The following is a 21,503-nucleotide window of genomic DNA, read 5'->3' as shown; positions in this document are numbered from 1 at the left end:
TCGGACTCTAACCAAAAACATGTCACAAAGCTTCTTTTGGTGCTCATGGTGCTGATAATTGACTTGACCCCAGTATTGCTGCTTGCAGCTATATTTATAATTGAAAATTGAAACCATTTTTTAATTGAAGTATGTGTAAAAAAAATTATCTTTTGAAAATAAATCAAATAAATAAGAAAGCTAAGAATTATAATAATAAACAGAATTATAAACATACAACAAAATATCATGTAACGTCAACAAAAAAAGAGACAGGAAGTTTTCTCTCCCCCCTTTTAAAAATTTAAGAGCATATTTACTTATATGAGCCCATTATTATCCATTTACATTTACATTTATGCATTTGGCAGACGCTTTTATCCAAAGCGACTTACAGTGCACTTATTACAGGGACAATCCCCCCAGAGCAACCTGGAGTTAAGTGCCTTGCTCAAGGACACAATGGTGGTGGCTGTGGGGATCGAACCAACGACCTTCTGATTAACGGTTGTGTGCATTAGCCCACTATGCTGCCACCACTACCATTTGTTTCTAATTTCAAACATAATTCAAACAGAACATACATATTACACAGGAGGAAAGGGTCCTCATTACCATGGTTAGGTCAGTGTAGCTAGTCTTAAATAATAGTAAAAATAATAATAAATTATAATATTTATAAAAAAATAAGAACCAGCTAAAACACATCTTGAAAAATGCCACTGTTGATATAAAATGAGGTCTAACAGATTCTACCTTTAGATTATTTCATATGAAAATAACATTTTGTCAAAATATAACATGTAACATGTAAAATCGTGAAACAAAAGGTGATGATGTATAATGAAAAAAAAAAAACATTAGCACATAGCACAGTGTTGCTCTTTTCCTCCTCTGTGCTGTTTGGCATGTCAGGGCTGCCTACTGTTTGAGAGGTTTGACTTGACTTTCTCCGTAACGCTTTAATCTAGAAAAATCACACTAGGCGGCCACCGAATTATCTTCAATGGGAGAACCATGGCATTGTTCTTTCCCTGCTGTCCACTACACAATCCGAATAGACCTAGCGACTCACCAGTTGAGAAACACTGCTCTAACACACACACACACACCTCACTTATGTCAGACTGCCTCACTTCTCTCTGACATTTTCTCCACTACACGTGTGTGTGTGTGTGTGTGTGTGTGTGTGTGTGTGGGGCAAGTTGACGAGGAAGAAAGGAGATGAGCACGCGCAGGTGAGATTCTCCATCCGGTTGCATTTTTTCCTCAATAACGTAGAGAAGCAAATGTACATGGTATGATAGCCATCAATTTTCATACCGTGGTATACCATGAAACTGGAATAACGCTGCAACCCTACTTACATGGTTTCACACTTGATTAGATTGCCCCGTCCAAACATCAAAACAGCTGTACGATTGTGCCATCAGCATTAGTACCACTGTGAGTACTAGCGCCTGCTGTTTACCTCTGTAGTGAGGTTACAACTTCATTGTTTTATTCATGCTTTGTTCCTTTGGATTTACCACCAATACTGTACATGCACATAACGTCATGTACATTTGTCTGCCACTGATGAATTGTAAGAAATGCAAAAAAATGCATGCTCTCAGAAGAAAATGTATTCGGGGACAAATAGCTATGTAAAATGTATTGTACCATAATAACTGTGACAGGTAGCATAAAAAGATGCAAATTATGAGTCATTAATAGTGGTTCACTTCGTAATTTAGAACAGATTGTACTTGGATTCTACCCTTTACTCAAACAACAGTAAAGCTCAGCTGATGCTGATTCAAAACCAGTGCAACTGAGTGCTGCTGAAGCAAACCTTGTTGGATTAATTTACGAGCTCACAGCAGCAGTCTTTCTTAATGCTAGGTCAGTCAACATGAAGACATGGACGCTGACTGTCCCTTCGTAAGCACCTTGACTCTTTAGGAGATTAAAAGCGCATTCACTAATAGAAATAAACTGTTAACGCACCATCATTCACATTAATAAGTAGGCTAAAACCTACAAATATTACTTTACAGGATAAAGTAATGGCAAGAAACCCTTCTATCCTGTGTTGCACCAAAAACAAGATAGTCTACTAAGAGAATACAATGGAGCTTCACTGCATCAAACCTTATGTTCACGGACAAATGTTAGTGATGGGAATGAAAATGTTTATTCTGTTGTTTGTTGCAGACACAACAGCATTGAAAAAGTGTTATCCTGTAGCCATGATAACACACCAATAAAAGGCTCTCTTACTTGATTCTGATGGGTTAGTCTCAGTATTCTGCTGTTAAATATGTTTGTATAACCTTCTGAGACCCGAGCTTGAGTGCTGTGTGCATTTTTCATTCCCCTTTTTGATTTGCAACTAGTAGCACCTAATAAACAGGCAAAAAAGAAATAAATTCTAGAGCAAGTAGTTTTACTAAAAATATATGTCCACATATGTGAACAGTGGGATTAAGTTGTAAAAATTGTAAAGAAAAATACCAAGCTATAGAAAGTCAGATTTTTTCAAATCGAATTGTTTATTATGTTTCCAGGAGTGTTGGTTATTCGTGTTTTTCAGACTTTACAGAAATTACAGATGATTTTCTGTAAAGCTGCTTTGGAACAATGTGCACTGGGAAAAACACAAATAAAAATGATTTGACTTGATTTGATTTTTATGTTGCAATGTTTTTAGTTTTTTTTTTCTACTTAGGCAACAAAATCTCAATGTTCTGTCTTTGCACAGTCAAACAAACAAGTAATAGCCAGTTCTGAAGCATTTTACCAGTCAGAAATTAGCATAAATAATTATAATACATGTAATAGCTTGCACCATCCAATCACTAGCCATGTTAAAATAAAATTATACATTTATAAGTTCTGAATCTAAGTACTGATTACCCTTCTTCCATGTCTGCCAACCAGGTTGAGTGGTTAAAAAATCATCTGTAGCCTGAAACTGAACTTTTGATTGGAAGTTTGGATTGAATGCACTTGGCTTCATAGGAAAGCTATAGGATACTCCCTGCTTCCTGTTTAGTGAATGACTTAGCCTCCAGTGTGCTTCCTGTCTGTACTGTCTCAGAACAGTTCAAAATGCACTGTATTTTCATTCTGACTACATATAAAGCCTCTGAAAGCCTCTCCATTTGATAATGCACAGTAAATATAGTTTTTTTTTAATGAAAACCTTGTACTATTGTACACATTAGTGTACATTGTGTTTAGCAGCATACCATTTCATGATTTCTAAAATATTTAAAATTGTTTATTGGATGAAACGAGATATTCCAATCTTCTATCTCAAACAGGTTTCAATGTAAACACGTAATTAGATTTCTTGCCAGATGTAGTTTTGTTGGCGTTTCTCCCAAAGACAAACTCTGCACCATGTTGTTCTGTCACATGACTATGTACGTCGAAAGTCTCCTGAACTGAGATCAGTCAGTTTAAATTAAATTATGCGCTGTGTATAGCAAAGTCAAAATTCCACATCCACGCATGCGTACGCTGGATCGCACAAGGTTAATGGTTGTTAAATTGACCTTTTACCTACCTAGCTGTGTTAGTTTTCTTTTAGTTTTTTTTTAGCAAAATCTTTAAATTTGCACATAGTAATTTTTAAGTATGTCGTCTTGGACACTGACACACATTGATGTAGCATCCTTCAAACGCAATAGTTTTCAGCCACCAGTACCATTGTAGAAATTCACTATAAACACTCATTAAATTAATCCATGAGTTATAGTGTCCAATATCAGGGTGGTTACAGAGATTAAGGCTCCTCATTTGATCCTAACATGGCAGCACCCGTGAGAGGACCCTCTCCATATAGAATAAAACTGTTTTTATAAGGTTACTGATATGACTACAGTCTTCATCTCATGTGAGTGTTTATGATTTAACATGTTTCTATGTATTTTTCCTATGTATGTTTCAAAATGACTCATCATTTCTTAAGGAGTAAAACTATTTTAATTAGGAAAACATTGAGTGCACTGCTGAAATTATTACATAATTTTAAATAAAATCTATATTTATTATTATAATTACTTCTTGAATATTTCAATAGATTTTTCTTTTCAACTATCCATATTTATTTAGTAGTCATGTAATAAACAGCATAATGAACATTCAGCCAGTCAATATCACAAAATAAATTCCTTTTCTATTCATGTAAAGTGTATTGCTAATGATTTGATAATCCTTTTATCATATGTAGCTTTTACAGTTTGACTGTAAATAAAAATTGTATTTGGTTTTGTAAGTCGAAGAAGCTCTGAAATTAAGTCTAATTAATGTTAATAAACATCTTATTAAGGTTCATGAGGTATAAATAGCTTGTTAACAAGTTTCTAATAAGGGCTTATAATTGTCTTATAAGCAATAATAAATGTGTTAATTGTGCTTTAATTAACCATTATATGAAGTAATTAATACTTATATGCATCTTATAAGGTCTTATAAGTGTCTTATTAACTGTTAATTACTGCTTATTACAAGCACCTTAAAATAAAGTGTTACCGGCATGGGTGTTTGAAACTGACCCACATGCTCCTGTAACAGCTCCATCCGTGACCAAGCTCATTTTTCTGTTTGTCTGTGCATTTTTTATTCGAGTGATTTGTGATTGGTGTTTGGTCAGGTGTTTGTATATGTTATTGATTTTCTTCTAAGCACTCAGGGCGTTGAAAGGAACAAATAATCGGTACAAAATTATTGCCCCCGTGGCAAGTTCAGCTTTGTTTGCAGAGGCTCCCTGGTGTGCTTTTTTAATCACACTGGGTTAATTGTACCTTCAATTCACCAACGCCAGCCAGACTGTAGTAGAATTATAGGATCTTTAAGGTATGAACACACAGTGTGGAGGCCTGTTTCATTCACTCATGAAAAAGTGAACATGAACCCATATTCACTAAAAATGTGTCGGGCCCTCACTGTCACCCCCACACATCTATGAAGACATGTCAATGCAGATATATTTTAAGCTGCTGCCTCATTGTATCTGCCATTGTGTTACTGTATCGCCAAGATGTTCTCTTGAATCTAACAAGACTGCAGAGCAATCAGTCAAACTGCCTTACTTGAATGTCTGTTTTTGTCTTGCGAACTGAAGGTGAAGGCCTTGCCATGGAGGAGATTGTGAATGTAAAATAAACAGAACAGAATGAAGTGTTTAATGTGAATAACTAAATATAAAATAAAATGCTTTACAGCTTCTGTAGTCCTATAGTAAGCTTGATGATGGGAAATATTTAGCTGCTCATACTTTCAAGTTAGGGACCTTTTGGATCTGTATGTCTGTGTGTTTGAGACATGCAGACAGACTGTTTGTAAGGGTCCCTTTGTGAAATCAAGCTGTAGGTAGCCACCATATCTGAGCTGATAATGAGCATCTGATTGAAAGAGTAAGATGAAGCACTTTAAGCAAATCATTTATAAAATATCTATCAAATGTAAAGTGTGTATGTTTTTTACTGATGTTAAAATACCTTCTCCTCTCCCCGCTTAATGTGCAGAGACTGCTATAAGTGAGCCAGTTGTAGGTTTATTTCCCCAAAGAGAGCCAAAATATTGCTCTGTTTATTTGAAAGACTGAAACTTATGACTCAAACAATGGCGTGGTGTTTTTTTCCTTCTTTCTTTCTTTCTTTTGTAGTTACATTTGGTGATGCAGAGATTACACAATTTTTGCAACCTGATCAGCGGTAGCTTGTGACCTTTACCGAATTGTGAGATGTTGTTGCGTGACAGTCATTGCTATTCCACAAGCTAATCTCATTTTTAAAACATCAAGTACCATCAAACACCAAATGATGAACACTTTTGGTGAAGAGTGCTTCGTTTTGCATATTGTTGTGAAGCTATTTTTAAATCTGGATAAAGAAATGTACAGTTGAATTCAGAAGTTTAGGGTGAAGTCATTAAAACAAATTTTTTAACTAACCCACAGATTTTTAAATGTAATATTAGTCAACTATATTTTTGGCAAAGTCAATTAGGACATCTACTTTGTGCATGACAAATAATTTTACCAACAACTGTTTACAGACATATTTTTCACTTTTAATTGACTATATCATAATTCCAGTGGGTCAGAAGTTTACATACACAAGTTAACTGTGCCTTTAAGCAGCTTGGAAAATTCCAGAAAATTATGTCAAGCCTTTAGACAATTAGCCAGTTAGTTTCTGATAGGAAATTTACTAAACTGGAGGTGTACCTGTGGATGTATTTTAAGGCCTACCTTCAAACTCAGTGCCTCTTTGCTCATGGGAAAATCAAAAGAAATCAGCCAAGACCAAGCCAAGAAAAAATTGTGGACGCCCACAAATCTGGTTCATCCTTGGGAGCAAAATCCAAATGCCTGAAGTACCACATTCATCTGTACAAACAATAGTATGCAAGTATAAACACCATGGGGCCATGCAGCAACAAAACCGCTCAGGGAAGAGATGTATTCTGTCCCCTAGAGATTAATGTAGTTTGGTGTGAAAAGTGCAAATCAATCCCAGAACAACAGCAAAGACCTTGTGAAGATGTTGGAGGAAACTGGTAGACAAGTATCTATATCCACAGTAAAATGAGTCCTATCTAGACATAACCTGAAATGCTGCTCAGCAAGAAAGAAGCCACTGCTCCAATACCACCATAAAAAAGCCAGACTACAGTTTCCAAGTGCACATGGAGAGAAAGATCTTACTTTTTGGAGAAATGTCCTCTGGTCTGATGAAACAAAAAGTCTACTGTTTTGCCATAATGACCATAGTTATGCTTTGAGGAATAAGGGTTGGCTTGCAAGCCGAAGAACACCATCCCAACCGTGAAGCATGGGGTGGCAGCATCATGTTGGGGGGTGTTTTGCTGCAAGAGGGACTGGTGCACTTTAAAAAAAACACAAAAGATCATGAGGAAGGAAAATTATGGGGATATATTGAAGCAAAATCTCAAGACATCAGCCAGGAAGTTAAAGCTCGGTCACAAATGGGTCTTCCAAATGGACAATGACCCCAAGAATACATCCAAAGTTGTGGCAAAATGGCTTAAGGACAACAAAGTCAAGGTATTGGGGTGGCTATCACAAATCCCTGACCTCAATCTGATAGAAAATTTGGGGGCAGAACTGAAAAAGTATGTGTGAGCAAGAAGGCCTACAAGCCTGACTCATTTGTAGTTTTAGACTTCAGAACATGAAACATTCAATGATAGTCGGGTGTCTCATGTAAAGATCAGAGCAACACACTCTAAATTTGGAGAGTATAATGCACAGAGCAGCATCTCCACTACATAGTGGTTCCATTTCAAAATGTACACTTAATGGAAGTACCCAATGGCACAAAACCAAAACCTTTTCAGCTGTCAGAAGGCTCCTTCCTCTCTGCAGACTCTGCAGAGGAAAGCAGATAAGAGCAAAATAACAGGGCCGCTCTTATTTGCCAGGGTCCTTAAGGAAGCAGATGCAGGCAATCTTATTTAGTGTTAAACATGAGACGTGCCTCTTCTCTCCTTCTCACTTTCATTCTCTCTTTATCACTTGCTCAAGCACAAACTTGTCTTTCTTTGTGGTGTCTGATTATATGGACTCTGCATGAGTTGTAGAGAGCTTCGGCTACTCATCTATGGTTGTGGACTGAGTAAATCCTCAGTGGAAATTTCAACGAAAATCTAGCCACATAGATTGGGACTGGCAGAATTGTGACTGGATCCTATGTGCATCTGTTTGGAGATGGCAGGATAGGCAGCTTGATAAATGCATGCACATTTTGAGAGTGTGAGAGAGAAGAAAAGGGTGAGGTTGGGGGAGGGGTTGTTTTTTTACATGGCATGGATCAAATTCTGAGCTGAAATATTTCAAATCAAACACTGTGTTCTGAATTATCAGAACTAATAATTTCCCCTTGATTTTTGTAGACATTTAGTTTCTTCAGTCAGTAACAGTCTGTTTTTTTTCTGCATGTAATTAATATCAATGTGCAGATTTATTTTCTCCTTTCATTAGATAAATGCAAATCTTTACATAAGAATCAAATGTGATGAGAATGAAGTTCTGGTGCTCAAAGGGAAAATATTTTCTTCTGACATCCTCTGACTATTATTATGCTATCATTCTGTTGAATTTAACATTTTTAAAATGCTTTCTCATATCTCACCTTCAAGGTATAGTTCACCCAAAAATGAAAATGATCTCATCATATACTTACCCTCATGCCATCTCAGATGTGTATGACTTTCTTTCTTCTTCTGAACACAAATGAAGATTTTTAGAATAAAATTTCAGCTCTACTGGCGACCTGTCCAGGGTGTCCCCCGCCTTTCGCCCAATGTTAGCTGGGATAGGCTCCAGCCCCCCGCGACCCTGTACACAGGATAAGCGGTTGACGATGGATGGATGGATGGATGGATGGATGAATTTCAGCTCTGTGGATACTTACAATGCAAGAGAACTTTAAAGTGCCAAATAAAATAAAAAGGCAGCATAAAAGTAATCCATATGAACCCAGTGGTTCAATTAATATCTTCAGAAGTGATATGATAAAATACAATATGCTAAAAAAAATAATCTATATTTAAGTCCTTTTTTATCCTAAATTCTCCTCACTAAAAACAAAAGAAAGTGGAGATTTGTAGTCAAACATAACTTAAACATTTTATATATATTGCCTACTATTCCTTTAATATGCAAATACAAGTACTAGGAAGCCATTTGTTGGTTGATTTCCACAACAAAAAAAAAATATTTAATCACTGTGGCTCTGTGGTGATTTCAAAAAATTAACCCTACTCTGTTTGTTTGAACATCCCGAACAGCGCAACACAGACACATTGAATGAACCAATGGAGTATGTTTTGGTCAGGATTATCTGTTTGGCTGACCAATAGCAGAAGAGGGGAGTGTTTTGGAAACCTGTTGGAAAACAATCATTATATTTGCAATTCAATTTGGTGGCACTTGTGGCACAGAACTCCGCACACTTCAGCTTTAAAAATATGTGTTAATGCTCTGGAATGATCACAGGAGACTAAGTGACATGCTTCTAATTTTCCAGCATATTATTATGGCCATAATCAGCTGGATATCATGATACCCCCCCCGTCCCCCGTCCCCACGTGGGTGTAATTATACTGACATGCAGACAGTGGCAGGCAAAATTATTTTCACTCCCTGCAGAATTAACAGCAGCTATTTAACCATCCAGTCTGGTCACTGAGGGAGCCACACACAATTTCCATCCTCATTCAATTCAATTGCTAGAGCATGCTAATGGGATTTCTCATTGTTTGGATGACTGCACCACTAATAATTCTTATTTGCAGGAAGCCACATTATAATCACAGTGTATATATATGTAAAGCTTATGCATGACAAAAGGTCATATTAGACTAGTTATGTACCTGAATAGATACAATTTTCAGTTATATATTCTTAAAATATAAGCTTCATTCTATTATATGGAATTATTTCCCCTTCAGTGGTCTTAATATCTTGTTAGTCAGTAATATCTTGACATTAATCCATAAATACATATAAATGACAATTGCAGTGTCTGTTCAGAGACAACTTCAGAGATATTTGTGTAATATCTAGAGTACATTCAAGCATGAGAGATTGGTGAGTGGACTGTAGGTGTATATGGGTAGGTGGAATAACTCCCCATATCTATTTTAAACTATGCGTTTATTTGTATGTGCAGAAACAGGCTATTTTAGGGGTTTACAAATAGTATGGAGTACTTCCCAAGTGAAGGGCATCATTAAACAATCCTCTTTCACGCATTAACATCCCTGAACATATGTGAAATAGAACATAGATGAACATACTGTACATCCTACTGACTATGGGCACCTACACACTCTGACAGAACAATTGGTGGTTACACAAATCCATTCAAAATTAAACTTTAAACGATACTGCTGTTCCAAAGCAGTTTATAGAAAAAAAGAAAGACAGAAATGTAAGATTCATGTTGAGGGAACATGAAAGCGGAAACATGAAAGCACAAAAACAAAAAGTGATTTTTCTTACTGGGTGTCTGCTTCAGAATTTGTTGCAGCAAAAGTTGACATTTTCTCAACTTTAGTTGCATAATGGAGCATCACTTTTGCAAACCCTTGCAGATTTCCTCTATGTCCTCAATGTCAATTCCCATTGAAATCAATTGATTTGCAATGTTCTCTGATGCAGTGTGAACTTGGGATATTGACCTGTAGGCCAAAATTAAATTGTAAGTCATATTTACACCATAATTTCTCATCAGTCAGTGGCACCTCATCAAAAATAGATCTGAGCCAAGGCACCGTGGGTGCAACTCTACAGTGGAAATGTTTGAGTTTGGGCATGGGTGATGATCGCTGCTATTGGTATTCGGGCAGTGTAGTGCCTGGAGCAGAACACAAGGAGAGAGGCAGGTTAACCAGAGCTTCTGTGAGCAATTTTCCAAGGCTGAAAATGAACTGGTGCTCCCCTTTTTTGCTGCCATTAAAGTGACTGGGAGAGCTGAGTGACAGCTATCGCTGTCTGCTGTGCTGACTATGACTATATCTTTCTTTGATGTGCAGAGTTAACTGTGAGGGGTATTACATAAAATAGCTCCTTAAAAGCTACTATTCACTGCAGACTAAGTTTCATCCTTTCAAAATACAAAACTGCAAGATAGAATGTACATTCAGGAAAGAAATATCACATATGAGATCACGTTAACATCTTAATTTCCTCCTTGACAGTAGGATAATTAAATTAAAGGATCAAATTCAAACTTTGCATGAAGTCAAAGTAAAAAACAAGTAAATTTTTGAAAATTAGGAAAACCTGAGTACAGTCATAAAAACGCATTTGTGCATGGAACTACTTTCTTACGCGACAGATCAGAATCTGCCATTGCTGGTTCAAACCAAATGATGCGTCCAAGCCTTTGTTAGTAATTCAAAAATGTAACTTCAGAAATAGTATTATGGCTTGTGCTGTTTCTAACAAGTTATTGGATAAACAAGGATGGATGTGTGTGTGTGTGTGTTTTTGTGTGTAAAATGAGCCAGTTGGTGACGTAAAGTGAATCCGTTAGTCATTGTTTACATAGAACAGCGCTCTGTGATCGCTCGTATTACCACTACATTACTGAAGCTAGGACATTGTTTTAAAAGGCTTTAAATTAACAATTTCAGGATTAAGGCTCATTGCAGCTGAATGACACGAAGGACTGTTTGATTACAGAACTCCAGGCGCTTACTGAGTTTTCACATTGGATACACATGGTTTAAAAATGGCTGAGGACATTGCTGTTTCTATAGTGATCGACTGTTGCGCAGCTACCACTAAACAGGGAGAAATACCCTTTTTTCCACTGAAAAATCTGACCATCAGAACGCTGACAGAATATCTGCATGGGAGTGGCAACTAGTGATCGCACTCATTCCGTCTCTCGCTCTCTCTAACACACACATACACACACAAAGATACATAGACACAGACACACCCATCAATCCATCCTTGTTTATCCAATAACTTGTTAGAAACAGCACAAGCCGTGATACTATTTCTGAAGTGAACTTTTTGAATTACTAATGGAGGTTTGGACGCTTCATTTGTTTTGAACCAGCAACGGCAGATTCTGATCCGTAGCGTAATGAAGTAGTTCCATGCACAAATGCGTTTTTATGACCTTACTCGGTTTTTCCATAATTACCTACGGCACTCGGCCTGTGGCCGAATCGCAGCAGTGCTGATGTAGGGCCATATAGCAATCTTGCTCGTGTGATACTACTTAAATATATATATATGTGTGTGTGTGTGTGTGTTTGCGTGCATGCACACACACTAGTGGCCAAAAGTTTGGAATAATGTACAGATTGTGCTGTTTCGGAAGGGAATTGGAACTTTAATTCAACAAAATGGCAATCAACTGATCACAAAGTTTAGTCAGGACATTACTGATGTAAAAAACAGCACCATCACATTTTTTATCAAATATAGACAGGTCCCATGTCCAGCAGCCATCACTCCAACACCTTATCCTTGATTAGTCATGCTTAATTGCTAATTTGGTACTAGAAAATCAATTGCCATAATATCAAACAGAGCTGAAAGCTATTTGGTTTGTTAAATTAAGTCTTAAGGTCAATAATAGTTCAAAAATGGCAAAAAAGAAACAGCTTTCTCTAGAAACTCATCAGTCAATCATTGTTTTGAGGAATGAAGGATATACAATGCAATTTCATACAAAAGTGTACACTACGGTCTTCAAAGACAAAGGACAACTGGCTCTAACAAGGACAGAAAGAGATGTGGAAGGCCCAGATGTACAACTAAACAAGAGGATAAGTACATCAGAGTCTCTAGTTTGAGAAACAGATGCCTCACATGTCCTCAGCTGACAGCTTCATTGAATTCACCCACTCAACACCAATTTCATATACAACAGTAAAAATAAGTCTCAGGGGTGCAGGTCTTATTTGAAGAATAGCAAAGAAAGCCACTTTTGAAACAGAAAAACAAAAAGAAAAGTTTAGAGTGGGCAAAGAAACACAGACATTGGACAACAGGTAATTAGAAAAGAGTGTTATGGATCTTAACCCCATTGAGCTTTTATGGGATCAGCTAGACTGTAAGGTGCGTGAGAAGTGCCCAACAAGACAGCCAAATCTACAGCAAGTGCTACAGAAAGCGTATCTGGTATCTGAGTATCTGGACAAATTGACAGCTAGAATGCCAAGGATCTGCAAAGCTGTCAATGCTACAAGTGGAGGATTTTTTGAAGAGAACTCTTTGAAGCAGTTTAAGAAGTTAATATAGAATAGTAATTTTTCACATTATTAATGTATTGACTGTACATTGTTGTTTTAGGCACATTTTGTAATAGTGAAGATTTATTTTTCAGTAACAATAAAAAAAAACATCAATATTTAATAAATATTTGGTTTGACCACCTTTGCCTTCAAAACAGCACCAATTCCCCTAGGCACACATGGACACTGTTTTTCTTGGTTGTTGGCAGATATGATCTTCCAATCTTCATAGAGAATTTTCCACAGTTGTTCTATCGATTTAGGCTGTCTCAATTGCTTCGGTCTCTTCATAACATAATAACAGACTGACTCAATGTTCTGTAGGGGGCTCTGTGGGGACCATGCCAACTGCTGCATAGTGCTCCCTGTTCTTCTTTTCTATTCTATTTTATTTACAAAAGGAATGATTGGGAGTTTAAAATGTATATTTCCTATTGACACACCAAAGCTGGAGATATAAATAACCATCTTAAGGTAATTTCTTTTAATCTTTTGTGTCCAAGACATTTACACAGTACTGTATATTAGAATACTATACACTAAAATTACATGTCTTGTTAAATAAAATATAATTTTTCACCGTACATGGTAAGCATGGTAACCAATTTATATATTTTTTTTACCGAGCTAAGCAAGAGAAACCTCTGAGCAACAAGATTTTCCTTTGTGAAATGTATTGTCATAGAAAATAACAGTTTACATGCATAATTTAGATATATTTTTTGTTATTAATAGCACATTCAATCAAAACATTTCCTTGACATCGTTGAGCAAAAATGACATGTTCCTTCAGCAGTACAGTAATTTATATTCTTTTGCCTTGCTACATTTGGGCTTAGATCAGCTTGTCCTTCTAAATATCCTTCAGAAGTTTGTGGTGAGAACCAGGCTTTCTATAACACCTTTATTACTTGGCTAGGATCCTGCATGGATCGGCATATCTGTTTACACAGGATAAGTGGGTGTGATCTAAACCCCCTAGCAAAAAATGAGCCATGCCTGCAGAAACCCTCAAACCAGGCCAGTGAGTGGAGCTGAACTTCACAGTTGTGCCAGAACACAAAGCCTAGACTAAGAGTACTGCTAATACAAGATATGGCTGTTATCATTATGCTTGCAGCCGGCAGGGTTTAGTGGAACCCTCTCTCTTCCTCTGCGGGATGTTTCAAAGGGGGTTTGCCTTCAAGGGAAGCAAAGAGAAGTTTCAACTCTACCTCAGCGATTTGACTGTGTCCAAACTCCATAAACAAGCCCCCTTACCGTGGTTTAGGTCATATGTAGGGGAGGAATACAAGGCAGTGTGGCACACATACATTTTAACATTTGTATTACCAGTCAGACCTGTTGAATCTATCTTGAAAGCTATCTTCATATCCTTTCACAGTCTGAACACCTGTGTTCTTGGGATTTCCATTGTAACAGCATCAAGTATTGAAAATCTCCTCAGGTGGTGCTCACTGCTCTTCAAATACGTGTTTTCAATCACACGTCCCCATGTTCCAATTGCATACAGTGCATAAGGTGAATGGTCCTCATGCTCTGAGCAATCAAATGCCATCTTAAAACAAAATACACTTCTGAGAGTTGTAGCAGTGGATGAGAGTCCTCTTTGGTTAGAGCCATTATTGTCCACATCTTTCTATTGTTTCATGGTTTTGAGAAATTATTATCATGACCAGCGGTTTAGATTCGACTCAAATAGACCAAGTTAATTAGGTGATGTATCCCATCACCTACTGGATGGATGTACCTTGTAGATCTCAATCAAGCGTTCTGTCTTTTGACACCTCTCCTTAGGTGGGTGGGAAGAGGTTGGGGGGGTGGGGGTTGGAGCAGAAGTTAACTCACTGTCATGGCAACTGGCTTGGTAAGCATTTTTTTCTCTCCATATTTGCTATGGCAAGGAATGTGTTCAACATTCCTCAACAACAAAGCAAAGAATAAACAGAAACTTGACAGGTAGAAGACTAACTAGAAAAGAATGATTAAAAAAAGAGCAATTAACTCTATACCCTTTTGTCATGAAATATACATTCACTTAGCACTTTATTAAGAACACATGGTCTTAAGCTCTTTTAGCCCATCTGCCTCAAGGTTAAATGTGTTGTGCATTCTGAGATGCTATTCTGCTCAATACAATTGTACAGAGTGGTAATCAGAGTTACCATAGTTTTTCTGTTAGCTTAAACCAGTCTGGCGATTCTCCGTTTCATTTTCTCATCAACAAGGTGTTTATGTCCACAGAGTGGATGTTCACTGGATGTTTTTTTGCTTTTGTCACCATTCTGAGTACACTATCGAGACTGTTGTGTGTCAAAATCCTAGGGGATCAGCAATTACAGAAATACTTAAACCAACCCTGTCTGGGCTCAAGAATCATAACAAAATCATGGAGATAATATTTCCCCCCATTATGATGGTTGATGTGAACATTAACTGAAGCTCCTGACCATAGGCGGAAATCGCGGGGGGGTCGGGGGAGTCAGGAACCCCCCCCCCCATCTGAGGGTTGTCCCCCCCCCTAAAATATCATTAAAATATGTGTATTGTAAATAGTATAATGATATATTCTTAAAATAATTGTTTAAGAAATAAAATAATACAAATGCAAACGGGGCAACAACAAAAGAACCCTTCAAAAATGGCTCTTGAGTATTGTTATGTTTATTGTCCCCCCCAACATTTTGATGAAATTTTCGCCCCTGCTCCTGACCTGAACTGCTGCCACACTTTTGGCTGATTAATCGAATGATTAGTGTTCAGTGAGAGTAATTCTTGCCACACCAATAATCACCCTGATGTTGTTGCAAACTGTCACTTTAACTGCTTTGAATCACGTTGAGTAGTTTTTCTTAAAACAGCTTGAGTATTGTTTTTTTATATTTCAGATCTATATTAGATCAAGTGATGATTTATAGGTTCAAGTATGAGTGTGAGGCTTTTTTGGCAAAGGTTTCAAAACTTTATACAGAACAGTTCGGAACTTAGCCAGAAGTTAATTATTGATATGGGCTACTTACTAAAATATAATGAAGCATTTACTTTGTGTGGGTTCGCCTGAATTAATCATAATATGAGACTAGATGGGTGATGTATTCACTTGCATTACAAAACCCACCAATTTTCCTGTAAATGACAGATGTCTTCTTGCAAACCAGAACTTAGCCATTATCGACAGCATCACTTTACCACACACATCAAACATTCAGCAGACGGTCTATTGTCATTGCACTGGGTTCTTGCTTTTTCCACCCACTGTGTAAAAGCGAGCCAACATGCAATTTTGACATCAGCATTCCGAATGTGTCTGTCGACAGAAGTGTTTGAAGGAGCCATCAGTGTTAATTGACACCCATGATTTGTAGATGTAATGGAACTTGAAACCAGACTGGATCAATGGAGTGTTTAACTGTACCATTTCAAATATTTATTCAGAACTCGATTATGAAACATACACCGAAATATATTATAATCCAGTTTCCCTCAAAGAGCAAGTAAGCACTACCTTAGAATCTAAAGTTGCCTTCACACTGGCAGTTTAGTTCGAAACAGAGCACAGTTCCCATGAAAAATTGGTAATGTGAAAACTGTCATGCGGACTTGGGAGCACACCGGGGAACCAAACCCGAGACTACCTGTAGAAGGTGGTCTGAGTTCGGTTGCAATGGATCTGTAGTGCGATTCGCGTGAATGTGAAAGCGCACTCGTTCAGGAAGTAAAGTATCCTGCGCATGCATTTCTCATTCCAAAAAAGTAATGACACCACAATGACATACAAGTACAATCAACATTACTGTCTAACTTTCTGTCTGTCTGTCTGTCTGCCTGTCTATATATAAATACTATTATAGGTTCTAAATATAGGGTATAATAGGAGATGACAGTGGTGATAAGTTCACCTTGGACACGAGCTTGATTAAGCGTGCAGTGTAAACAAAGATGCAAATGAATTCCATACAATCAGCTGTCTCATCAAAAAACGCTGTTTGCGAGCAGCAGCATGCTGCCTTCCCTTGTACATCTGATGAGTTGCGCAGTTTTTGTTCATTCTACTGTGCATAATGGCACCAAAATAAAAATGAAAAAAATAAATAATATATGAGTCACGTTGTGTACTCCATGCGTGTTTGTTATGACGTAAGATGAACGCAAATGGACTGGGGTTCGATAGAATCAAGTGAGTGTGAAACCAGACCAACGCTGTGGGGGGCACCAGGAACAATGGCACTCGGAATCGGACTGCAGCAGACGTGCCAAGTGTGAAAGCCCCCTAAGTGATAACTGGGAGATTTAAAGGAAATTGGGATCGTTTTTTTTTATGTTTTTTTTCAAAATATACTGTTTCTCTTACCTCACTCCTTTCCCTTCCCCCAGACTTTAGGGATCTCCTATATATCCCCATAAAAGTGTAGTTTCCATGGAGACAAACACTGACTGTATTAGGCCTGTGCTTTCAAAGATGCACATGCGTGCGGTGGTCTGACAGCAATAGAGCTTCATTGGGATATTAAAGGGATAGTTCACCCAAAAATGTAAATACTATCATCATCATGTGTGGTTTTCTTTCTTCATATAATAATAACTGGTTTGAACCATCATGAGTGTGAATTTAATTTAATCTTTTTAAGGTTGACATGTTTTTTCCAATCCACTCTCCCCCTGGATTAATGGTTCAGCTGATGTGGTAAGGAACGTTGTCTGGATGGCGTAGTGGGGGGCTCTATGACAACATGGTAACAGATAGAAAGCAATGGACTGTTGAATCATCCCCGGTGTATGTGGGCTGGCACACTTGATCAATACTAATCCCCTCATCCTTCACAGGACACATCCAGTTGTACAACCTTCACTGTCAGCACATGAAGTGACTCTCAGAGGACACTAGTTTAACAATCCTCTGGGATATGATTACATTAAAAGCATATAAGCACCACCAATTGCTTAAAAAATGTCACTGGTCAGATGTTCAGCAGATGTCATTGAGACATTTATGATACATGTTAATCTACTCTCTTTAAGGTGGCTGTCAGAGTCTTGTCCAAAATATTTAGAATGCAACACGTTCCAAATGATGCGCTCCAAATTCACATGTATTTGATTCTACTTTTTTCGAGATGTTTAGCAGATGTTTATACACAATAATAAGAATGCAATGCAGACTATGGGGTCCAGTTTAGCATAGAATGTATTTGAATCTTTTCAATATATTTATCAGATGTTAGTAACAAACTAATTGCAACATAACACTTTCCATATAATGTGCTCCAGATGTTTGCGGACAACCTTTTCCAGACGTCTTATAGATGTATGAGTGCTTTCTGGGAAATACAATTATTAGATTTCTTTTGAGCAGGTGGCTGTCACAAATTATATGCTATATACATAAATAGATGAACTTGCATCAGTGTATCATCTCTCTATAAATTTGTTTTTAGTTCCAGTATTAGTCAATAATCTGTTAAATTAAATGAATTCCAATCAATCTCTTTTGATCAGCTGGCAGCCATGTGATTCCCCCTTTTACACTGAATTAATAAACAACAAGTCCAGATGAGAATAACTTTCTTTACTGACACAGAAGACGCATTCACCTTTTTTTAATAATGAATACAAACAGAGGCCATTAAATAAAATGTCAGAATTTAGCAGGAACTTTTAAATCCAACCAAAAGTGCAAGAAACAGCAGGTGGAAAAATCAGTATCAGAACTTGGTTTCCTTGAAGCTGGTTTTAGAAGAAACGCTATTTATAATGCCAGCTTGTGTAAAACTATTTATGTTTGAAAAGCATCTATAATGGTTTTTGCAGGTTTTAGCAAACTTGGGACCTAGACATAATTTAGTTTTTTATAGGGTGCCAGAAGCACGAAAACAAGTTTGCACAGTCATTTATATTTTCAAGCAAATGCCATATCTGAACCAAATTTGTTTAGCTATTTGTAGTTTAAACAGCAAAAGAAAAAAGGAAAAACAAGAAATTAGATTTTTACATATCTGATCCAAAAAAATAATTGCACAGTCTGTTGATTAAAGTCTGATTAAAATATTTGAAAATGGATTTTAAGTACTTTTTCCTGCCATTTGTTGGCATATGTAATGTCATACACAATGCAAATTAGTGTCCACCTCTGTTTCCATCACCCTAACCTCATACAGTGAACTGTAAAGCATTCATTATACTGTATAGTGTAGAGTGAATGAATGGACGATTGAGTGGTTTCAAACAGAGCATATGAATATGTAAAAGACAGTAATGCCTCAGATATTTACGTTGTCATGGTATCATGATAGAAATGAGCAACATTTCCATTGTTTCTTTCCACATTGACAGCTATTATCAATTGATGTAAAAGAAAGTCTTTTGGCATCATGCTGATGCTTAAAGGGATCACCCAAAAATGAATATTCTCTCATAATTTACTCACCTTCATACATCCCAGATTTGTATAACTTTCTTCTGCTGAATACAAAGATTTTAAGAAGAATATCTCAGCTCTGTAGGTCCTCACAATTCAAGTGAATGAAGTCCAACATTTTGAAGCTCCAAATGGACATAAAGGCAGCATTAAAGTAATCCATAAGATTCCAATGGTTAAATCCATATCTTCAGAAGTGATATGACAGGTGTGGGTGAGAAACAGATCAATATTTAAGTCCTTTTTTATTAAAAATTCTCCTCCCTGGCCTGTAGGTGGTGATATGCATGAATAATGTGACTTGCCTAAAATAAAATAAGAATTTGAAATTGGGTGGTAGTAAAAAAGGATTTAAATATTTCTGTTCCTCACCTACACCTATCAAATCGCTTCTGAAGACATGGATTTAACCACTGGAGCCTTATGGGTTAGGCTTATTCTGCCTTTATCCTTTTGGAGCTTCAATATATTGGTACCCATTCACTTGCATCTTCCTAATATTTACACATACAGTATTTCCCACCATGTATTACATCCAGTAATGAATGACGCCTGCTCAAACACTGCCCTCCCCTTGTCCTCCTCGTCAATGCACGCCTTTGTCCAAGAATGAGAATGAGCCATTCTCTCTCTCACACAGATGACCCCTCCTGTCTCCACAGCCGCCTGCTGAGGACGTGACAGCCCACGTGGTCTGGATGCCAGCAGCTGCCTCTCGAAGCCTCTGACAGCCCCTGACAATCTGAGAAACACGTCCCCATCCTCTGAATCCACGCTCTCAGCCCCCCCAGTCTGCAAGGGACTTGTGAGGATTATTGGAGTCTCTGGATTACTGAAGTGTCCACTTTGGCCATAGGAGAAAGGGCACGCTATTACTTGTGAGTATACTCAGCTGCTACAAACATCCATTCTGCCTTTCACAATTACAGTCATTATGGCTTTTGTGCTTTGTATAAAACAAAACGCTTCAAACATTATTCACTAATTCCACAAGATGACTCTAATTATTGGCATAGCAAAAATGAATGAAAACAAATAGAACTTTCTTGCCTTAAAGGGATAGTTCACCCCAAAATGTAAATTCTAGAATAAAAATTCAGAATTCACTTTCATTGCATCTTTTTTCCAAATGCATCTTTTCATGATCTAATAGCTTTTCCAATCAGTAAAAGTGACTAATTGTAAATATCCCCAAGACTGAGTAAGATTGAAACCAGTTATACTTGACATGAACTGGTGCACTGCAAGCAATGTCATGCTACTGTTTGGCAACAAAATGCCTTGAGCAAGACTAAGGCATGTTAGTGTTTCAGTTTGTGGCTATGGGAGACATATACAGTTTGTCAGCCTACTGTAACTTATTTTGCAATTATTGAAATGAAGGTTCAACACGGTTGTGGGTAGTTTGTTTTTGCTATGGTTCACCCCCACTACTCTAGCCTTCTAAAGATTCACAGTTTTTACTGCAGGCAGTGAGAATGGATATAGACGCTTGACAAATATAGGGAGAGACCACACATTATTTTATTTAAGCAATCTGAAAGGCCCAGGCTTCATGTTTTATAAACTGCTAAATATTGCTGGTAAAGGAATGTAAATCTGAACACTTCGGTGGAATCCATTTGTACTCATCATTTGCAGCGGTGGATTTGTTGTGCGGTTGAGCTTACGTGAGCAGACGTCATAAACTTTGCCTTTGTCATTAAAAAATGTGTCCTCATAATTGAAAGTGGTAAGTGAAACCTTTTTTCATGATTGATTCATGTACGCTGCATTTACAAATGTGTAAACACACATTTTCATGGTATAATATGACAAAGGCATAAGCTGAGAAAAGTCTTCCTTTGACCATGGCATGATTACAGTTGCATACAACATGGAATGATCGCTGACTATTTGTGCATCCAAATTGCTTTGTTTTAAAACTACCATAACCACTGCCTTAGGGTCAGTTTGCATCCAAACTGCTCCGTTTTAAAGCATTCAACATTCGGTTGAGTGAAATGTAATTGATCATGTGTAAATACACTGCATACATTTAAAAAAAACAAAAAAAAAAAACAGTGAACACGTTTAGGCAGAGAGATTATAAGACTAGTCTTCCATTGGCCACGGCATGTTACACAGGGTGAAATACTCGCTCAATTCACTGACTTATGCAGCCGAACTGCTGCAGCGTAGTAACAGCTCCCCGTAACTGGGAGGATGGGAGGGGTAAAGCTAACTCTGGATCAGTTTCATTCAAACATTCTACATTGTTTGTGTATGCAGAGAAAACGTCTTAATTTCTAAAAAGATTCTACATTGTTTTATAGTAAACAAGTAGTTTGAT

At 37.3% G+C, this 21,503-nt stretch overlaps 1 protein-coding gene across 3 annotated transcripts in view; it reads left to right on the top strand.

The window, feature by feature from the left end:
• The window catches only part of LOC127661438 (galactosylgalactosylxylosylprotein 3-beta-glucuronosyltransferase 1-like), a 126,298-nt gene that overhangs the window by 45,754 nt on the left and 59,041 nt on the right, over positions 1-21,503 (top strand). For 2 of the 3 annotated variants that reach the window (XM_052152156.1, XM_052152154.1), the window contains exon 2: positions 19,834-20,049. The gene's annotated coding sequence lies outside the window, so the exon portion shown is untranslated. Of the gene's footprint in view, positions 1-19,811; positions 20,050-21,503 lie in introns of all 3 variants that reach the window. The other variant, XM_052152155.1, reaches the window with a different exon arrangement.

Source organism: Xyrauchen texanus, chromosome 21 (genome assembly GCF_025860055.1).
Source record: "Xyrauchen texanus isolate HMW12.3.18 chromosome 21, RBS_HiC_50CHRs, whole genome shotgun sequence".
Lineage (NCBI taxonomy): Eukaryota > Metazoa > Chordata > Actinopteri > Cypriniformes > Catostomidae > Xyrauchen > Xyrauchen texanus.
The sequence above is the reverse complement of the archived record's forward strand: the minus strand, read 5'-3'. Positions and strand labels throughout refer to the sequence as shown.